The following is a 19,231-nucleotide window of genomic DNA, read 5'->3' on the forward strand; positions in this document are numbered from 1 at the left end:
ATGAAAGTGACTCCGAAGTGCACCGCGGGGGCTGAGGTTCCCGTGCCCCCCACCCCCAGAGAGCCACCCTCCGCCCTGTGCAGCCGCCACCGCCCCGTGTCACCCGCTCGCCCTTACTCACCGGCGCTGTCAGAGGGCGCGCTGCGCTTACGCAAGGCAGCCTGGCTGCCCTGACCCACTGGCACACTTATCTGCCAGGAGACGTGCGCGCGAGGCACACTCTCTCAGCCGGCGGGCGGGCGGGTGGCAGCGCGGGCACCGCTCCTGGCACAGCGCCACTGCCCGAGGGAAGGAGCCGCTGAGGAGGGGGCGCTACATTCCTGCTACCCAGAGGCAAGTCTGACTTCTGACCTAATGGACTGGATGCAAGAATGAATGAATGCCTTCGTACAACGATGACTAGATTGATGCGTGCATGAATGAATGAGTTGACACAGGGACCAATGGTGGATGGAGGGTTGAATGAATGACTGTTGAAGAAATGAATGAACAATGTATTTCATTAATTGATCCAATATTTAGAGTTTTTTGCTGCCAGTTGAATCACATCCGTGCACATAAAGAGATCATTCAGTGTAGATAAAAAACAGAGTACTGTGGGTCGACATTCTAGAAATGTCCTTTCTTTGATGATGTCAGATTGGATTTTGAGCTATGTTGTGATGTCATTCACGCGTTGTCTCCTTTAAGTCTGTACTCTACATTTTGAGGGATTCTGGGAGTAGAAAGGTTTTGGATTCGTAGATTAGCAAGGGAAATAGGTGTTGGCACGGAGTAAGTAAGTCAGGCGACCCTTTTTCACCCTGTGCCCAAAAACCTTGAGTTTATCGGGGATATTGGCACGTTTCAGCTATGCCAGTGCATCTGCAGTGTGGACTGTCTCCGCCCCAGCCCTGCCAGCCTTTCAGAGGCACCGACCCGCCTGCAAACTCACCCATGTCCCTGTGTCCCTTGCCACCTGTCTGCACCAGGCCTCCCTGCACCATCCCACGAAACTGCAGGAGTCCCCCAGCAGGGGGCCTGGGGGTGTGCCCAGTTAGTTCTTACTGTAAGGGAGGGGGGAGGGGTACCTGATCTAAAGGTTTGGGACATTTTTAAGTGGCATCCACAAAAAAAGAGTTAGAACGCAGAGTGCATACAAGTGGTGCATAACATAAAAACAATATTGTAAACAGAACTTTTATGAATGGCTGAATGCTGTTCAGAAAAATAACTAATACTGCTTGATGCAGTAAGGGTTGAGATAGCGCTAGAGTAAATATGGGTACCAGGCAGTCCTTGAGGTTCTATACTATGTAGGGAGCCCGGTGGGTGTGTGCAGTGGCAGACACAACATGCCCCCAGCAGCCTGGACAGGATGCGGCGGGAGCTAGTACCATAGTAACCAGGGCCGGACTGGCTGTAGCGGACACCGGGCAATCCCCCGGTGCGCCGCACGGATGCGGGCCGGTTTGCGGCCCCTGGGGGCCGTTTTTGTTACAGGGCCGTTTGTGGAGCATAGCTGCAAAATCGGCCCTGTAACAAAATCGGCCGAAAACCGGCCCTGGCAAAGAGCTCGGCGGCACCCACAACCCCCCCCACCGGGCCGGCCGAGCACTTTGCCAGGGCTGGTTTTAGTTCCCAGTCCGGCCCTGATAGTAACGGGTGCCAATCAGAGATGGCCGTCCACACCACATGTGCAGGGATTCTTCACAAATATGTTGCCCGGACACTTGCATGGCACAAAGTGACGCAAAGGTTTGCGTAGATTTACAGCGCCTTGAGACCCTCACGGGTGAGTAGCACGCTTCACAGTTCCCTGATTGATTGATTGATTGATAATGAAAGCCTGCAGACACCGTGCAAAGGTGATCAGCAGCACGCCAGCGTCTGCACAACTCTTGTGAAGATTGTGGCACGGTTCCCTTAAATCTCTTCTGTTTTTATCCTGCAGACTCTTTTCTCTCTTTCTATTACAAAGTGTGAAGTTTAGACACACACAGAGGTGTTAGCATCATGTCGACTCCAATCTATGTGACATATTTGTTTTGTTTATGTTACGGTCACTGCTATGGTAATGTGGACACATAATAGTGGTGGCTAAAATGCCTAGATGTGAATTGAGATGACGCGTTTGCCGCAATACTTATATTCAGGGTTGGATTGGGATTAAAAATCAGCCCGGGCACGCTAAAAAAAGTGGCCCACATTTGTATATTGCCTTTCCGCAAAACACTGCTTCGGCGAAGTTTTATAAAAAGGAGGGAAGGAGGGGGGAGGGTCTCTTTCAGAGGCAAGTTTTCTTAAGTTTACTTACATAAAAAAAACAGCACAAATTAGTTGACACTGGTGAAACAAACTTGAAAACAAGTGAGGCCACTTCTGCTCAGGCCCCCTGGCCCCGCTCAATATGCATACATTGGATGTATGTCTTTTCAACGCATGCTTTTACCACGCATGCCTCTACAATGCGGGGATTACAACGCAAGTCGTTACAACGACTTGCGTTGAGGGGCGCTGGATAGTGGAATAGTTTAATTTTCAATTCCAACTCCAGTCCCCGTGGATACTAGGGAAGGTGTTGGATAGAAAATTAAACTATTTTCTATCCAACAGCTGTAACGACTTTCGTTGTAATTCCTGCGTTGTAATGGTAGTGTGGGGTAAAAGTTTCGTTGTAAACGATGTTCCCCCATACATTAATGGGCTGGCCCAGCGAGGGAAAGGGAGTGACACCTCTGCCCGTTGATAAAAGGGAGGGAATGGACGCCCACCTGCCTCCAGAAAGGCCATTCAGGCATCCACTGGGCCGTTGGCGGCATCTGAACAACACGTACAGCCCAAATCGGCCCCCCAGGTTGCCCAAAAAAGCAGCCCACAGCTGGAACTCGGACACCGGCCCCTCGGCCATTGCCCGAGTGCCCGCCTTACCAATCCGACCCTGCTTATATTGTCTTGTTGGGACCTTGGTTTTACCAAACTTATAAACATAAATTAAAAATCGGCATTTAGGGGATATAAAAACAGGTATATCAGGCCGGAGGTCACTCCGGTGTGCTGGAAACCAGCCTCAGCGAGGGGGGGGGGAGAGGGCAGCAGTTTGCTCCTCTGTTCTGAGAGTGTCACAGAGAAGTGGCCCTCAGCCCGTTACTGCTTATTATCCCCGGGCAAGGGCTGTGATAGAGAATAGCTAAACAGCCATTTCTTACTGAAAAAAAGCTACGCAGAGCTATCCATGGTCAGAAACTCAATTTAAAGGGTTTGTGTTTTCTGCTTCTGCAAAATTTTAACATAGCGCTTAGAAGTAGCAATAGGGTGATAGGATTATAGGTAGTTGCGAACCATGTTCTCATGTCATGTTCGGCTGCATTTATTTCCGCGTTCTATGTAGTAACCGTACATAATTTATGCACTAGACTCGGTTATTTGAAAATATTTTTTTTAAACATTTTTTCCCCATGCTTCTTAGTGCTATTTTGAGTGTGTAATTCTTTTACAGAAGAGGGTTTGAAGTTCCACTGTGTCCCTGAACTCATCCAGAATGTCTAATTATGACCAGAAAACACCACCCGCATGACATCGTTTAGTGAGTCGTGTGTGGGTCGCAGTCCAACTGGGTTTGTGCATTGAGCTACGTCCTTGCTCCAGTGGGTTAGAAATCTGAGCCCTGCTGCTCTGGGGGGACCCCCAGATAGTGACAAATCTAGCCCTAAAACTTTTAGCTGCACTGCTCTAAAGGCCATTGTCGTCATGCATTCATAGCAGTGACAGGAAATCCCTTATGCACCTTGAGCAGCCCGGCACACTGTGAACCGCAGCTGTGTGGAAGTGCGAGTAAGAGGCCCAAAGCGTTTTCCATGGGTGACCAAGTGAATAAGGTTATGCAGCACAGAAGGTGCCATGGAGTAATGCACAACTCATCTCCGAAATTAGGAGACTAAGTCTTAAATGAAGTATCTTAATGATCTTTAATGAATTTTATGAAGAAAGTGTTTTTTTTATTGGTTTTAGATACTAAAAGTATTTATTATGGTAATTGTATATTGTAAGATTTTAAATAATCAAACAATAAAGATATTTGTGTTGGACTATCTCCAAAAGAGGGGGTTCCTTTAGTGTTTGGGTGACCAATGGAGAAGACCGCCTAAGAGTATTTGCAGCTGGCCTTCTGCAAACAGAAGAGGCAATGGTATATTATTCTGCTAAAGATAGGAGTTAATGTCAGTGACCATAGGCCATTTGTGTTCCCAGTGTAATAAATATGTCAATCACACAATCGGGTATGCGGGCACAGTATATGGCCGGACATTATTCGGTGTAACATAACAGGCGTATTTGTAGAGCACACATCACTAACCAAGAGGTTTGTTGGTTTTAGTCAAAGGCAGGGGTTTCTGAAATTCGCATCATTTGGGGCTAGATGTAGGTAAATTGGATTTACCGATTCATAAATACCGAATTTTACCGATTCGGTATTTATGATTCGGTAAATCCAATGTAGGTAAAAAATCGGTAAAAAATACCGAATCTGTAGGATTCGGTATTTACCGATTCGGTAATTGCCATTGATTCCTATGGGCCTTGAGGCCCATAGGAATCAATGTAAATTACCGAATCGGTAAATACCGATTCGGTAAAATTACCGAATTGACAAGGGGGACAGGGTGTCACTTTGACACCCTGTTGCACCCCTGATACTGGCTTGTGTGCCATGTGACACACATACATGCCCTAGGGCATGTATGTGTGCCACATGGCATGTACACAGGAATTCGTTATTTACCATGAAATAGTATTTCATGGTAAATACCGAATCGTTAAGGGCCTGTGGCACTATTTTAAGTGCCACCTACATCTACATTTACTGAATAGGTAAATTTACCGATTCGGTATTTTACCGAATCTGTAAATTTACAGAATCGGTAAATTTCCAGATTCTTTGATATTTGGGCCCCCTACATGTCAAAAACCAAATACCGGTCGCTAACGGCCGAAATCAGCCGTTACCGACCGGTATTTGGTGTCCTACATCGGGCCCCTGGTGTTTTCTGTAATTACGTAAAATTTCAGAGAAATAACATGAAATTCCATGAAAATACACACAATGCAAATCTGCCTTTTAGCATTATATTTGCGTGTGAAATGCATCCTCGTTACTATTTTGAACACAAAACACTAGTGCTGTGATCAATGCCCTGTGATAATGTTACTCATGTTATCGATCATAGAAGACGGAAATATTGAATGGATCCATCAGAACCAATGGGCAGGCGTCAAACAGAGGAACATGCTGTGGATTAATTTGTCTACTGAGCATCCACACAAAGGGCCTGCTCACAAAGTGAACTTACACTTTTGAGTAAATTTACGCTTCTAAGTAGATTTACACTTTTGAGTAAGTTTACACATTTAAGTAAGTTTACCACTTTTAGGGATTCACAAACTGTACTCTTGTAGTAATTTTCACTTTTATAGTAACTTACACTTTTGTAGTAAGTCCACCCCTACGCATTGGACAACCACTGGTACTGCAACACCACCCCATAGAAAATTATGGCGGTTGGGACTTACAACAAAAGTGCAGTTTGCGAATACCAAAAAGTAGTAAACATACTCAAAATTGTAAGAAAAGTGTAGACATGAAGGGCCTGAAATGAGAGCCCCAGAGAGCATGGAAATTAGAAACAAGAAAGAGAATCTTTCTTCTCCTTTGCCCTTAAGCTCTGGAACAGCTCCACAACTCAACCCCAATTCTTCTGAGAATGGCCTCCCACTCCTGACTTTCAGGAAATAATTTAAAACTAAGCATGGGCGGATTTTGCGTATTGGCAATCCGCGGATCTGCGGATTTGCGTATTTGCGGATTGCGACAATACGCAAAATCCGCGGATCCTAGCGTATTTTTTTTTTGCGTGTTCGCACGGGTTTCTGCAAGTTCGCGAGGGTTTTATTGTACAAAACGCTCGGGAACGTGCAGAAACCCGTGCGAACACAATGTGCCTACTCATGGCCAAACGGACGGGGCTTCCATGCGAGTGCACATGCCTCTTGTGTGTATAAAAGGTCAGATGCCGATCAGAGCAGCAGATGAAGATACAGAGACTCCTGGTCACAGGAACAGCACAGGGATTGTGCTGCACATGCCTCTTGTGTGTATAAAAGGTCAGAGGCCGATCAGAGCCGCAGATGAAGATACAGAGACTCCTGGTCACAGGAACAGCACAGGGATTGTGCTCGTGAAAGTCAAGGATGCAAAGGCCTCTATCCAGCATTAAGATTTGGTAATTAAGAAGGCACATTGCCCAGCCTCGACGACGCTCTCGATTGTTTCTGGGCTGATGAATGAGTCACTGCATTTGAGCTTCAACTAGTTCCAGCGACCATGTGTGTGTTTACAATGGCGCCAGCAAGCTGCCAGCGCCGTTGTAAAATAGTTACAAAGTTAGCTTGCACAGGAAGCACTTAGATAAAATAAAGCAGCACCTGCTTCGTTTTATCTAGTGGTTCCTGTGCAAGCTAACTTTGTAACTATTTTACAACGGCACTGGCAGCTTGCTGGCGCCATTACATGAGTGGGTGGGGGTTCAACTTTTGAACCCGTTACATCCGCGGATTTTTTCGGATTTTTTGGAAAATACGTAAAATACACGGATTGCGTATTCACCAAAAATCCGAAAAATCCGCGGACGTAACGGATTTGCCGCCCATACTTATTTAAAACTCTCTTTTCCTCTTCACTGCCTAACCACCCACTCCCTTACATATCTATAAATATGTGAGGGTGTTTGTGTGTGTTTCCTAACCCCATCTTATATAATTCTCCATCCACACTTATGTAACCCTCCCATTTTGGCACATATATATATCCCTGTCCTACATAACGCACTAGCCTCCGGGTCCTGTTACAGTTACACTTTCAGTGAGTGAGACAGCCTGTTGATGCAGTATCTCCTGCAAACCTTCCCATTTCTCCAGTCTCCATTAAAAATAAAAATAAGACTCCAGTTGGAAATAGGGGACAATCACATAACAATCCCATAACAAAGATGCTTCATTCATTGCACGAGTTTGCACTCGTGCAATAAATGCAGCATATTTTTTACTATGTCTTCGATGCACGCAAGGTAGGAAACAGAGCAAAGAATTTGCATAAAGATTTTTTTCACCAGGAAAAAACATTTTTGAATCCAGTAAAAAAATATATAGAACATATACCACTTATAAGTCATTGGTGTTACAGGTTTTTTACAAATATAAAATCTTGGTTAAAATAATAAAAAAAAGATTTTGCTCTAATAATGCTGCTTTAATAAAAACTGATTGGACCTATATTTACCTTAGTCTTTTACATTTTAATAGTAGTGAAAATGCAACTGGTTAATTCTTTCTAAACACATGAGGAAGAGAATAGAAATTTTGGTTTTCTGACAGATGGAAATTCGATGACACGTCGCTAGTTCTGAAAGACGTTAACTGGCCCCCAGTTAAGGCCAGAATTAAATTTAAAATGGACTGTCTAACATACATGGACCTTCATAAAGGGGAACCCACTTTCCCTCTCCAAACTCTTAACAAATCCTGGCAACACCAATGCCTAAGAAGTAGAGACACCTATTCAAACGCTAAAAAGCAAAACAGCAGCTGCCTTGAATATGTCCTTCACCACTGTTGCCCTCTGTACCTGTAACCCTCTGCTGATGAACTCTAAGAACTCTACCAAACTTGCTGTCTTTCAGAAATGTTAAAAAAATTAGGCCTTTGAGAATGGATTTTTTTTTCCCAGAGACATTAGTGCAAGTCCTGAAATTTGCATCATGTGGAATTCCTGAAATTTCTGCTAAATTTTCATTATGTGATGCTGCATAATTGTTTTTACCCGAATGGGCACCTTTTCTTTAAAAAGTCCCACAAGGTACTAGTGGGAGATTGGTGCACACAAAAAAATTCTCAATGAGAGACATATTCCACTTGAACGAATCTCCTACCGCATCTCCCAAGACTTTTTCTACATGAGGTGGACTTTTGGGTAAAAAAATAGGGTCATGAGATACTATCTAATCAAATTGTGCAACAAAAACTTTTCGTGAATTTTTCATGGAATTACATGAAATTGTGCAAGACACAATTATGCGGTTCTCCCAGACCTAATTTTTTTGCCTATTTTGTATTTATTTGAATTAGTCAGAGCCCTCCTATCACTGGCTTCTAAACCCATGTTACACCTTCCCCTTCCTCTTATTATGTTGAAAGTTTCTGCCTCCTAACCTGTGTTTTTATTGGTTACTTTGTAAGTCTGTATGCCCAAAGGTATGTGAGAACTGTACAAAATATTATGTTAAAATATATTTTGATTCCGCTGCCCATTATGGTAGCAGCAAACATGCCCAGTAACAATAATATTAACAATAATAGTAATGATAATAATAATATCAGCAAAAACAGGTATGATACTAACAGAAACAGCACAACAATAACAGCAATATTATTACAAATAATACTAACAACAAAACAATAAGAACTACAATAATACTAACAACAAAACAATAAGAACTACAATAATACTAATAATAATACTATAACAACAGCTTACTACTACTACTAATAATTATAATAATTATAACAATCATAGTAAGGATAATAATAATATCAGCAATAGCGGTTACAATACTAGCAGAAACAATAATGAAAATAATACTACAAATAATAACAACAACCAGAACAAAACACATTTGTAAACAACAATACTTCTACTACTAATAATAATGATATCAACAACAGGGGTTACAACACTAAAAGTAACAATGCAATAATAATAACAATAATAATACAAATAATAACAACAACAAAACAATAAGAACAACAATCCTACTAATAGCAAAAAATATGATAATAATATCAGCATTTCACAGTTACAATACTAACAGCAACAATACAACAATAATAACAATAACACTACACATAATAACAACAGCCACAACAAAACAAATAGAACAATACTACTACTACCACTAATACAGCTACTACTACTACTACTGATAATAATAATAGTAACAACAATGATAATATCAGCAATAGCAGATATAATACTGACAGCAAGAACATAACAATAATATCAATAACAATACTAATAATAACAACAAAACAATAAGAACAGCAATAATACTACTATTATTGATGTTATTCTTCTTAATAATTATTAAAAATTTAGCAATAGCAGTTACAATACTAACAACAGCAATCCAACAATAATAACAATAATAATACAAATAATATAACAACAAAACAATAAGAACATGACTGCTACTAATACTACTACAACTACTACTACTAATAATAATACTAATAACAGCAATAATAAAAATGATAAATATAATAATAATGATAATAGTCAGGGCCACTGGGCCATTAGAATTATGTGGGAAACATCCTCAACAACGACTCTGGAACGACGAGTTCCGGAGTCCCGAAAGCTGAACAACGACTTGCACAAACAACGACTTAGCCTGAACCACGTGCAAGTCATTGTTCAGAGGAGCTTCAAAACAGTCACAGGTAAGAGGGTTTCGTTTCTAGGGGTTTCGGGGGACATGTTAGTTAGTTCGTTTTAAGGGTTTGTGTTCGTATAAAGAAATAAAATAAATGTGAGTGAGGGACTATGGACAGATGAGGGGCACCGATCTGAATAAAAAATGAAGGTAAATAAAAATCTAACAGCTGCATTAAAACATAATTTCAGTGATCGCTTTAAACAAAATCAGTATTGCGTTCCTTTTAAAATATTTTTACAAGAAGTTACGTCGCAGTAGATGTCTCAATAACACACAAGGTTAAGCTGCGTAAGCAGAATTTTTCGGATGGTGCTGCTTTTCTCTCCCATTACCCTAAGCAGATTTACCGACCATACTTTTTAATTTAGTTTCTACGGATTTTTAAGAAGAAACCGATTTCAGGAAAGCTTTGCATCCCACATCCTTATCTGCTTCTTGATCTTTAATGCATTAAATAAACTCCTAAGGCAAACTTTCACAGGGAGTATTACCGATCACAGGACACAGGTTATTTTTCGTTCTTGAAGTGTTTGGTGTGGTTCGTAAAAGCGCGTGTTGACCAGTTTCACTCCGTAGCCAATGTATTAGCTCTATGCAAACATTTACTTTACAAAAATAAAACTTTAAGGTAGGGACTTGTGACTGCATTTTTATTTTTTAAATTAAATAATCTGCTTTAATGTGCTTCAATATTACTGACAACTGGAAGAACAAGTGGTTAGCTATTCGGCGCTTGCAGCGTGCTCTTCTTCTCTAAGTTTACCTGCACGAGAGGCTGCGGAGTTTGCCTACACACATTGTTTTGGTGATTAAAGAAACTTCTTGCTTTCACCTGGCAAGGCTGCAGCAGCTTGGCATCGCGCGCCTCTGGGAACTCTATCGAGGATGCTGACATTATGAATGATGCATTATTTTCAGTGCATTTGGTGTAGTGGTTAAACGTGGAGTTTGTGGTTCAGTAAGTCGTGGATAAATAATTAGTGGTTTGGCACAGGTCGTTGTTTAGCCTTCGTGGTTCAGGCACTCGTGATTTAGTAGATAGTTGTTTAGTCATACAACCGAATTATGTGGCAGAGGAGGCAAAATTATGAGGCAGAGTTCAGTAAATTATGTGGCAAGATAAGGCCCATTTTGTGACATAATTCCGAACATTTTCTGATAGTATTACTTCAATATTTTACTGTTTGTACACTTCTTTGGGCATTGGTTCCACCTAATTAGTACAAGTATACCACCCAGACATAGCAGTAAGCAACAGAAAGATGAACAGTCAACCTTTGCAAAGGGCCTTCTACTGTGTGGCAACATGCTCTGCTTTTTTTGTAACTTTTGAGCCATTTTAGCTAGAAACCTTTTTTGTTGTTGTTGAAATAGGCAGATTATGCAGCAGATGACAGTCTATGTGCAAATGTAGCAAATCTATGATTATGCGAAAAACGCCGCAGACCCACGATTGCATAGTTTGAGCGGCACTATTAATAATTAGTAGGTGTTATCATTAATTTTCTTCTATAACAGTGCCCAAAATTCCTGTCTTCGGAAACAGTTGTCTGACAGAGGCATATGCTTCATTAGCCAGAAGAAGAAAATGGAGACGAGCCAGGTCACAGGGGACCACAGAAGAAATAGTGCAGGAGCCGTTGTAGGAGGAATGGTGGCCAAGCCCAGAAAGATGAGAGCTGAGAACACTTGCAATGTTAGTAACTGGGTGCAGGCCTTGTGCCTTGAATCACAGTCTCACTCTCTGGGTACAAGCCTCACTTCTTAGAGTGCAGAGTCACTCATTGATGAAAGGTTTTACTTTTTCAAGCACAGATAATTGTGTGTATGTATGTGTATATGTGGTATTTGTATTGCGCAAGCCCAGCCAAAGACACTGGATGTCTGTACAGGGTGAAAGACAAGATCACAGTCATCAAATGATTGAAGAGGCAGATAAGTTGTGGGAGCAGAGTTGGGCTATTACTGTATCATGATATAGTATTTCTTTTTAAAAAAAAAGCTCTTTTAAAAATTGGGGCAGTGTTGGGGTGGTCCTGATGGAAACAGCAACTGTATTCCAGATCCTTGGTGTATAGTTGAAGAAGGCCTTTTGCCTTGTTCCTTCTTTTTTACTCTTCTTTGCTGCAGTCGGATAGTGACCTGGTTGCATTTGTGACTACAGCCACTGGTGATGGGGAGCCTGCCAGCCAGATAGGTGGAGTGCTTTATATTTGATGCAGTTCGTTTTGATGACGTTGCTGGTCGGCAAGAGAAGCCATTGGAGTTCTATCAGAATGAGTTATGTAGTAATATTTATTCCGGCCACAGATGGAATGTGTCTCAGAATGTAGGATGCCTTTAAGAGGGGGGTCTGGAAGGCCATGGAGAAGGTTTTGCCACCATCCAGATGTGAGAATACGAGGGGTTGAACTGCAATTCCGTAATTGCTTTCCGGGAGCAACAGTTTCACTTTCTTTAGTAACAAAAGTAGGCTAACTTTGTTTTCTTGACATTGTTCACATTGTGGGTGAAGTTGATGAATACAAGTAACTTGGTATTCATTGAAAGTTGCACTTCAAGTTGTAAAGGCTCAAATTATTAAGCTTGGTTTGTACCATTTCTTGCTTGTTGTCCTTGGCCAAAAACATAAATTCAGTATCGGTGGGGTAGAGCTTACCGTAGGTGCCGGATATCCTGGACTGCACGAGGTGAAGGTGGTGTTTGCGGTGCTCATGGGTGGAACAGTAGAGACTTCCAATTAGAGGTGTGTTTGGTCAGCATATTATCCATTTTTATGGTCTTATTCTGAGTATACCATCATAGCCTTTCTGCATCTGGACTGCAATGGTACTTAAAGGCCCTCACCTTCGTCAGAGGGCCTCCCTTGAGACTTCGGCCTATAACTCACTTTCATGTCTTCAACCGGCTATAGATTGGAAGCTCCACTGAAGACAGCAAAGGGGCAGTGAGCTTTTGATGGGTGGTTTACACTTGACATACACTAGGATATTGCAGCATAAAGTCTGTGGCAGCCATTATTGGCATGAGCCACTCCGTTGTCATTTCAGTGGGGGTCTTAACCTTCTATGTTCCAAATACATTTCAACCCCTGAGTGATAGAAATGTAATTATGCACACTGACATACACAGGCCCCTTAAAGCCTACACTAAATCCACGCTACATCCATGTGTCATCCGCTTAATATATTTTTATTCGGCAAATATAACCATAACAATGCCACAATAAAGCTTACCTTTAAAAATTCAAAATATACAAAAAGTGCAACCATAAAAACTGTATGAAAGACAATAAAATCCTATTAAAACATACGGTAGGAGCAGTGCCACTGTATAAAATAGCTCCTAATTCATAACCAAATAGGGAAAGGGTCACATATACATTAAATATATATTTCTGCATGCATACGGACTTCCAGAGCTCCAAAATGTCCTCAAGGGGTGGATAAGAATGAATTTCTGCCCCATAACCCATTTCAGATTCTAATACCAATTCATTCAACAATTCCTATATTGCAGTTTAAAATCTTCCTATTGCACAGGCCACATTTAAATATCTCAAATTTATCAACAAGCTGAGATTTTGATCCCTGTTATCAATTTTATAGGCAATAAAAAGAGGTTTTAAAAATTCCTTCCGTTCTTCTAGAAACCACAAACAGTCCAGCGAAATATGTGGGCCACTGCATTTTACACGTAACACACATGTACACAGACCCTGTTTACTAGTCATTGCAGTTTGTATCTTACTATCTGCATTAGATGGGTTCAGTCTAACTCTAAATTTCAATACCGCATTGCTAACCTTAGGATTAGACATGGTCTCGATATATACGAACATATGATAATTAGTCCACCTGTTTACAAGAACTGGGTGGACGATTTTCTCCCCAGGTAACATAAATCTTCTTCTCCAGCCTTAATGTTGATAATTTTTTTATCCAGAACAACAAGGGGTTCCTGTGGCATATCACTTCATAAATATCCAATAATTGGGGACTTAATACCAATCAGTCCCCAATTATTGAATATTTATGAAGTGATATGCCACAGGAACCCCTTGTTGTTCTGGATAAACACATTACCCTGGTTCCGTGTGAGTAGGGTCTCCCTTGTTCTTTTTTTCGCATTAATGTTGATAATAGCACGTAGCACCTGTTTGGGAATCTGCTGCCCTGATTTCCATTGATCTGGTTCTAAAGAAAGTTTAGCACACAACTTATGTCTAACTTGGGATGTCCAGTTAAGTTCACTTTCCTCTATTTCTCTTTTACAAAGGTTTGATATTTTAGGGCATCCCTTCTCTGTTCAGTCTCTGCCAGAAGTTCAATGTGGCTTGCATTCCCTGGAAATTCCAGGCTGTAAGTTGACATTCTACTCTCACTGCCTGTATCATAGTTGATGGAGGGAGAGCAAGGAGCTGTTTCACACGTTTAATCTCCTTTAAATCCCAATCCAATTTGCCAACTCAAAATAGAACCTCTACTCCATATAACAATTGTGGGCAGACCATTGCATTGCAAGCTGATCGAATTGGCCGCAGGGAAGGACCTCCATACTTCTGCTTAAATTGTTTAAGGGCCCAAACTTAGGAAAGAGCCTTTGCTTTTAATGACTGTATGTGGTCCCTCCCAATTAACTTGCTATCGAAACACATACCCAAGTATTTGTATTTGTCCACCACTACGACTCTGACCTCTCCCAGTTGCCAGTAAAAATAACTCTTTCTTTTCCTCAGCATCATTATTTTTGACTTTTCTAAATTGATAGTGATGTATTTCTTTAAACAATAATCGTAAACAATGTCCAGTTTTTTTGCAAACTCAGCTCTGTTATGTCTGTTATCACTAGATAGTCAACGTATAGCAGACATGATTTATGAGCCCCACCCCATCTTAGCGCTTAACCCACCAGCTTTACTTAATATGTTTGGTAGGTCGGAAAGGGACATAGAGAATAACTGTGGGGCGAAGACACAACCTTGGCGCAAACCATTCTTTATCTGAATTTTCTTGGATAGTGTTCCAAGGGTATCCAAAATTACCTTGGCCCAATTCAGTGAATGCATTCCCTGAATTACTGAGAGTACTGTTTTATTGATTCCAAGCTTCACCAGGATATTCCACAGTAGAATGTGATCTACTAAATCGAAGGCTGCTCGGAAATTGACAAAACAGCAAAACAGACTCAATTGTCTTTTTTGCCATTGGCCATAAACTAAGGCAATGGTATATTGTTGAATGACCTTCTTTGAACCCACCTTGCTCTATCGGTATCAAATTGCACTGTTCTACCCAGGTCTTCAATGCGCCTAACAATATCTTAGAGAATACTTTCTCACCCACATCCAGCAGAGGGCATCTCGCCTGATATTCTGCTCGCAGCGCACAGCTGATCACTAGCTGGCGCGCTTTCTCCTCTATTCAAAAGCGGCCGCCATCAGAGCCGGCGTGCGCGCTGACCACGCCCCCTAGAGGCCACGCCCCCTCCTCTGACTACTTAACCCTCGATCCTAGCAGCTGTCAGTCAAATCCTTTCCCAGTCCTGAGGCGGAAGCCGGGAGCTGGCGGTACTTGTTTACTTCAGCAAAGCATTTTAAAATTTTATTTCACTGCGTGGTGTCACTTACTGTGTTTTTAAACGCAGAGGGCATCTCGCCTGATATTCTGCTCGCAGCGCACAGCTGATCACTAGCTGGCGCGCTTTCTCCTCTATTCAAAAGCGGCCGCCATCAGAGCCGGCGTGCGCGCTGACCACGCCCCCTAGAGGCCACGCCCCCTTTCTTTCCGGGTTAAATGTGCATCTGGAGGAAGCGCAGCGGACGAGCGCAGCGGGAGCGCCGTTTGCGCGCCGAAGGCGCGCCTAAGGCAAGCCCGTCTGCGCCCGTCATCGCCAGGACATCGCCTCTCGCCAGACCCCCTGCACCAAATTCACATCTTAGAGTCTGCTATGACAGAGAACATCTCCTCGCACTAAATACCAACACCAGATGCGACAAGCCGGGAGGATGTCTCGGGCAAACAGCACTTCTCTGTGAGTCCTGTAAATTTACCACTCCTAAGCCGTGCCTAGCTAGCTGCATAGCGACTACACCTAAGCTTTCTCCCCTTCGGATTCTTCAACTGAATGTTAGATCTCTCGCAAAGCATCATGCGGAAGTCCATACTCTCATTACGGATGAAAACCCCGACATTCTGTTCATATGCGAAACCTGGCTTCATGACGACCAGACTAGCATTTTGAACCTTACGCTGCCCAATGGTTTCTCCGTAAAACTATTTAATAGAGACTCTAGGGGTGGGGGAATAGCCGTTATATACCGAACCACGTATAACTGCTCCTTCACGAAAGAAGACATCTGGGGTTGCGAATGTGCTCGCTTCAAGATCTCCATTTGCCCTCAATTCACCCTCTCTGGTCTTTACATCTATCGGCCACCAGGCCCCTCTGCCAGATTTATTGATGAACTCCTCGAACTATCCCACACTCTGGCAGTCTCCTCTCCCAACTTCACCATACTGGGTGATCTTAATCTCCACTTGGACTCCGTCAATGAACCCACCATTAAAAACTTGCTGGCCGACCTTACGGCCCTGCAGCTAAACTCCCTGGTCCACTCCCCCACTCATATTGCCGGGCACTTATTAGACCCTATTTTTACCAACATCTTGGAAGCCAGTGCTGAGCCCCCTGAACCCATGGGTTGGACCGACCACTCCCTCATCAAACTTACTATCACGGCAAAAAAAACGCACGCTAAAGCTGCGGCTAACCCCTGCCACAAACGACCATGGCACAAACTGTCCTCAGAAAATCTCATTCAAAACCTAGGAGAATTCCATCTCCCCGACAATAACAGAGATATTAACACAGCCTACGCTGCTTTTCATGACTGGATTGTGACAGGGCTGGACGCCGTTATTCCTGCAAAATGGACTAAAACCCGCAGCTCCCCCTCCAACCCATGGTACAACGACACGCTTAAAACCTTACGGAAGGACTGCAAGAAAACCGAACGAGAATGGAGGAAAAACTACCTAGATAGCGACAAAGCCCTCTACCTGTCAAAATTGCGTATATATCACAAAACGATACGTACCACCCGAGCCTCCTTTTACGCAAAGGAAATTAAACAAAGCACCAACCCCACCAAAACGATCTTTAAATTGGTGCAAAGCCTCCAAAAAGTCTCCAACACTGGCTCTTATATCACTTCCTCGAAACAGTGCGAAGACCTTGCCACATTCTTCATTGAGAAAGTGAGGAAAATATATACTTCTTTTCCTCAAGATGAGCCAGTGCCCATTAACACTTCCAACTCTGCAGTGGACACGTCGAAATTGTCAAGAATACCTGACATATCCCCCGACGACCTTGCAAAACTGTGCAGACAGGTTAAGTCTGGCTCCCCCACAGACCCCATGAGACCATCCAAATTCCTGGACTCATTGGAATTTTTTCTTCCCTCGCTTTCTAGCTTACTCAATCTCTCTTTTTCCTCAGCTGTGGTTCCCACCCGCTGGAAATCCGCCTGGGTCTCTCCTATTATTAAAAAGCCCACATTAGACCCCACAAAACCTGAAAACTACAGACCCATCTCGCTGCTCCCCTGGACGTCTAAACTGGCCGAAGCTCATGTCAATAAAGTGCTATCCCATCATATGCTGTCCAACCACGTCCTTGATCCTTCCCAAAATGGCTTCAGGCCAGGACATAGCACCGAGTCGGCCCTGCTGACCACCACGGAACACATTCGGGACGCCCTGGACGCTGGTCAAAGTGCCGCGCTGATCCTGTTGGATCTCAGCGCGGCCTTTGACACGGTCTCACACAGCATATTGCTGACTCGACTTGAGGCCATAGGGATCAACGAACTCGCCCTTGAGTGGTTCCGGTCCTTCCTCAAAGACAGGTCCTTTCAAGTTTCAGCCCCACCTTACATCTCCCAACCCCATTCCATCGAACAGGGAGTCCCCCAAGGATCGGCGCTCAGCCCATCACTTTTCAACCTATACGTCCAGCCTCTTGCAGCAGTGGCAAAAGAGTGGGACCTTACGCTTGTATCGTATGCCGACGACACACAGCTGGTCATCACACTCTCTGAAGGCCCTTCCACCTCGGCCACTAACTTCAAGGATGGGCTAGCGGCAGTTGCACAGTGGATGACTAACAACTGTTTGCAGCTGAACGCCGGGAAAACGGAGGTGCTTCTCCTTGGCAAAAACCCTAGCCATTGGAGCGACCATTGGTGGCCCTCTTTGCTTGGTCCCACCCCCGTGCCGAAAGACGTGGTGAAGAACCTAGGTGTTTGGCTCGACTCCTCTCTTAACTTCCAGTCCCACACAAAGAAAGTGGCAGCTACGTGTGTGGGCCTAATGAGAAGTCTCAGCCCGATACTCGGTTTCTTCGACTCTAGAACCCGCCAACTCATCATCCAGTCCATGATTCTCGCCCGGCTGGACTATGCCAATGTGCTATTCTTAGGGGCAAATAAAGCAGAATTAGCACGGATGCAGCGTATTCAGAACTCGGCCGCCAGAGCAGTGGTTGGCCTCCCACGCAGGTGCTCGGCCAGAGCTACCATCCGCAATCTGCACTGGCTGCCAATTGAATCCCGCATCCATTTTAAAACCCTCACCACGGCATTCAAAATTCTTAACTCGGACTGCCCTGAACTACTACGCCCGCTCCTTGTTCCCTACACCCCTCAGCGTACTCTACGCTCTTTAGGACAACACCTTGTGACAGTCCCCCGTTCCAAGCTGTGTAGAATGGGTGGACGTTCCTTCAAGGTCTTGGGGGCAAGACTGTGGAACTCCCTGCCTCTACACATCCGCACCCTAACCAACTTAACTGCCTTTCGGAAAGAATTAAAAACGCATCTCTTTTCCCTTATCTAGTCCTCTGTTGGTTATCCTCCTTCACCCCTCAGGTACTGGTTGGGTTAGCGCCGGGACGCCCCGTTGCTGGGGCAGCTGTTTGCGCTTTAAAAAACTGGATAACATAACATAACATAACATAAGGCGATAATTCAGGGGCTGTGTGATGTCCTCCTTTTTATATATTGGTCTAACAATTAAAATATTTTGGAAGGTCACATTTAAAAAGCTTCCCCAGCAGTCAGTGTTATTTTTTAATATAATTGCTGGTAGGTTATCTGGCTCTGCGGCTTTAGTTAGTTTTAAAGATCGTATGGCTTCTTTTATATTTTGAAAAGAGAAGTACAGCTTTAATTCTTCCACATCATGGACCTTATTTTCAAGGTCTTATCCATCTTCTTACTATTATACAAGTTACTCAAATGGTTAACCCAATCATCTTCTCCCACTAAACACCGCATTTCCCCTTGTACGTTTCCCTCTCTTACCTATCGCCAGAATAATCTTATATCATTTGTGCTTATCACTTCTAACATTTTTTGCCAATTTTTGGACATATATTCTATTTTCGTTCCCTTCAACTTATTTCTATTCACAAGTTTTGCCACACAGACACTCTCCATTGTTTCCTTATCCTATCTTTTTCTAAGCTGTCTTTCCCATTTTCGTGCCCTCAATTTTAGGCTCCTATACTCATTATTGAACCAACAATTTGTTTTCTCTCTTGTCCTGGGTGCGGGCCCTGATTTTATATGTCCTTAAACAAATTACCACATGCTCAATTACCTGGTCGTATCATGTTAGGACTTTCTCTCTTTTCTCCAG

General features: G+C 43.3%; 1 protein-coding gene across 1 annotated transcript in view; it reads left to right on the forward strand.

The window, feature by feature from the left end:
• The first annotated feature begins 245 nt into the window (after positions 1 to 245).
• Positions 246 to 19,231, forward strand: part of NFILZ (NFIL3 like basic leucine zipper) — a 36,244-nt gene continuing 17,258 nt past the window's right edge. Inside the window, exon 1 of the mRNA XM_078671160.1 lies at positions 246 to 333. The gene's annotated coding sequence lies outside the window, so the exon portion shown is untranslated. The remainder of the gene's footprint in view (positions 334 to 19,231) is intronic.

The sequence above is a fragment of the Lissotriton helveticus genome, chromosome 12 (assembly GCF_964261635.1).
Source record: "Lissotriton helveticus chromosome 12, aLisHel1.1, whole genome shotgun sequence".
In the NCBI taxonomy this organism is placed as follows: Eukaryota; Metazoa; Chordata; class Amphibia; order Caudata; family Salamandridae; genus Lissotriton; species Lissotriton helveticus.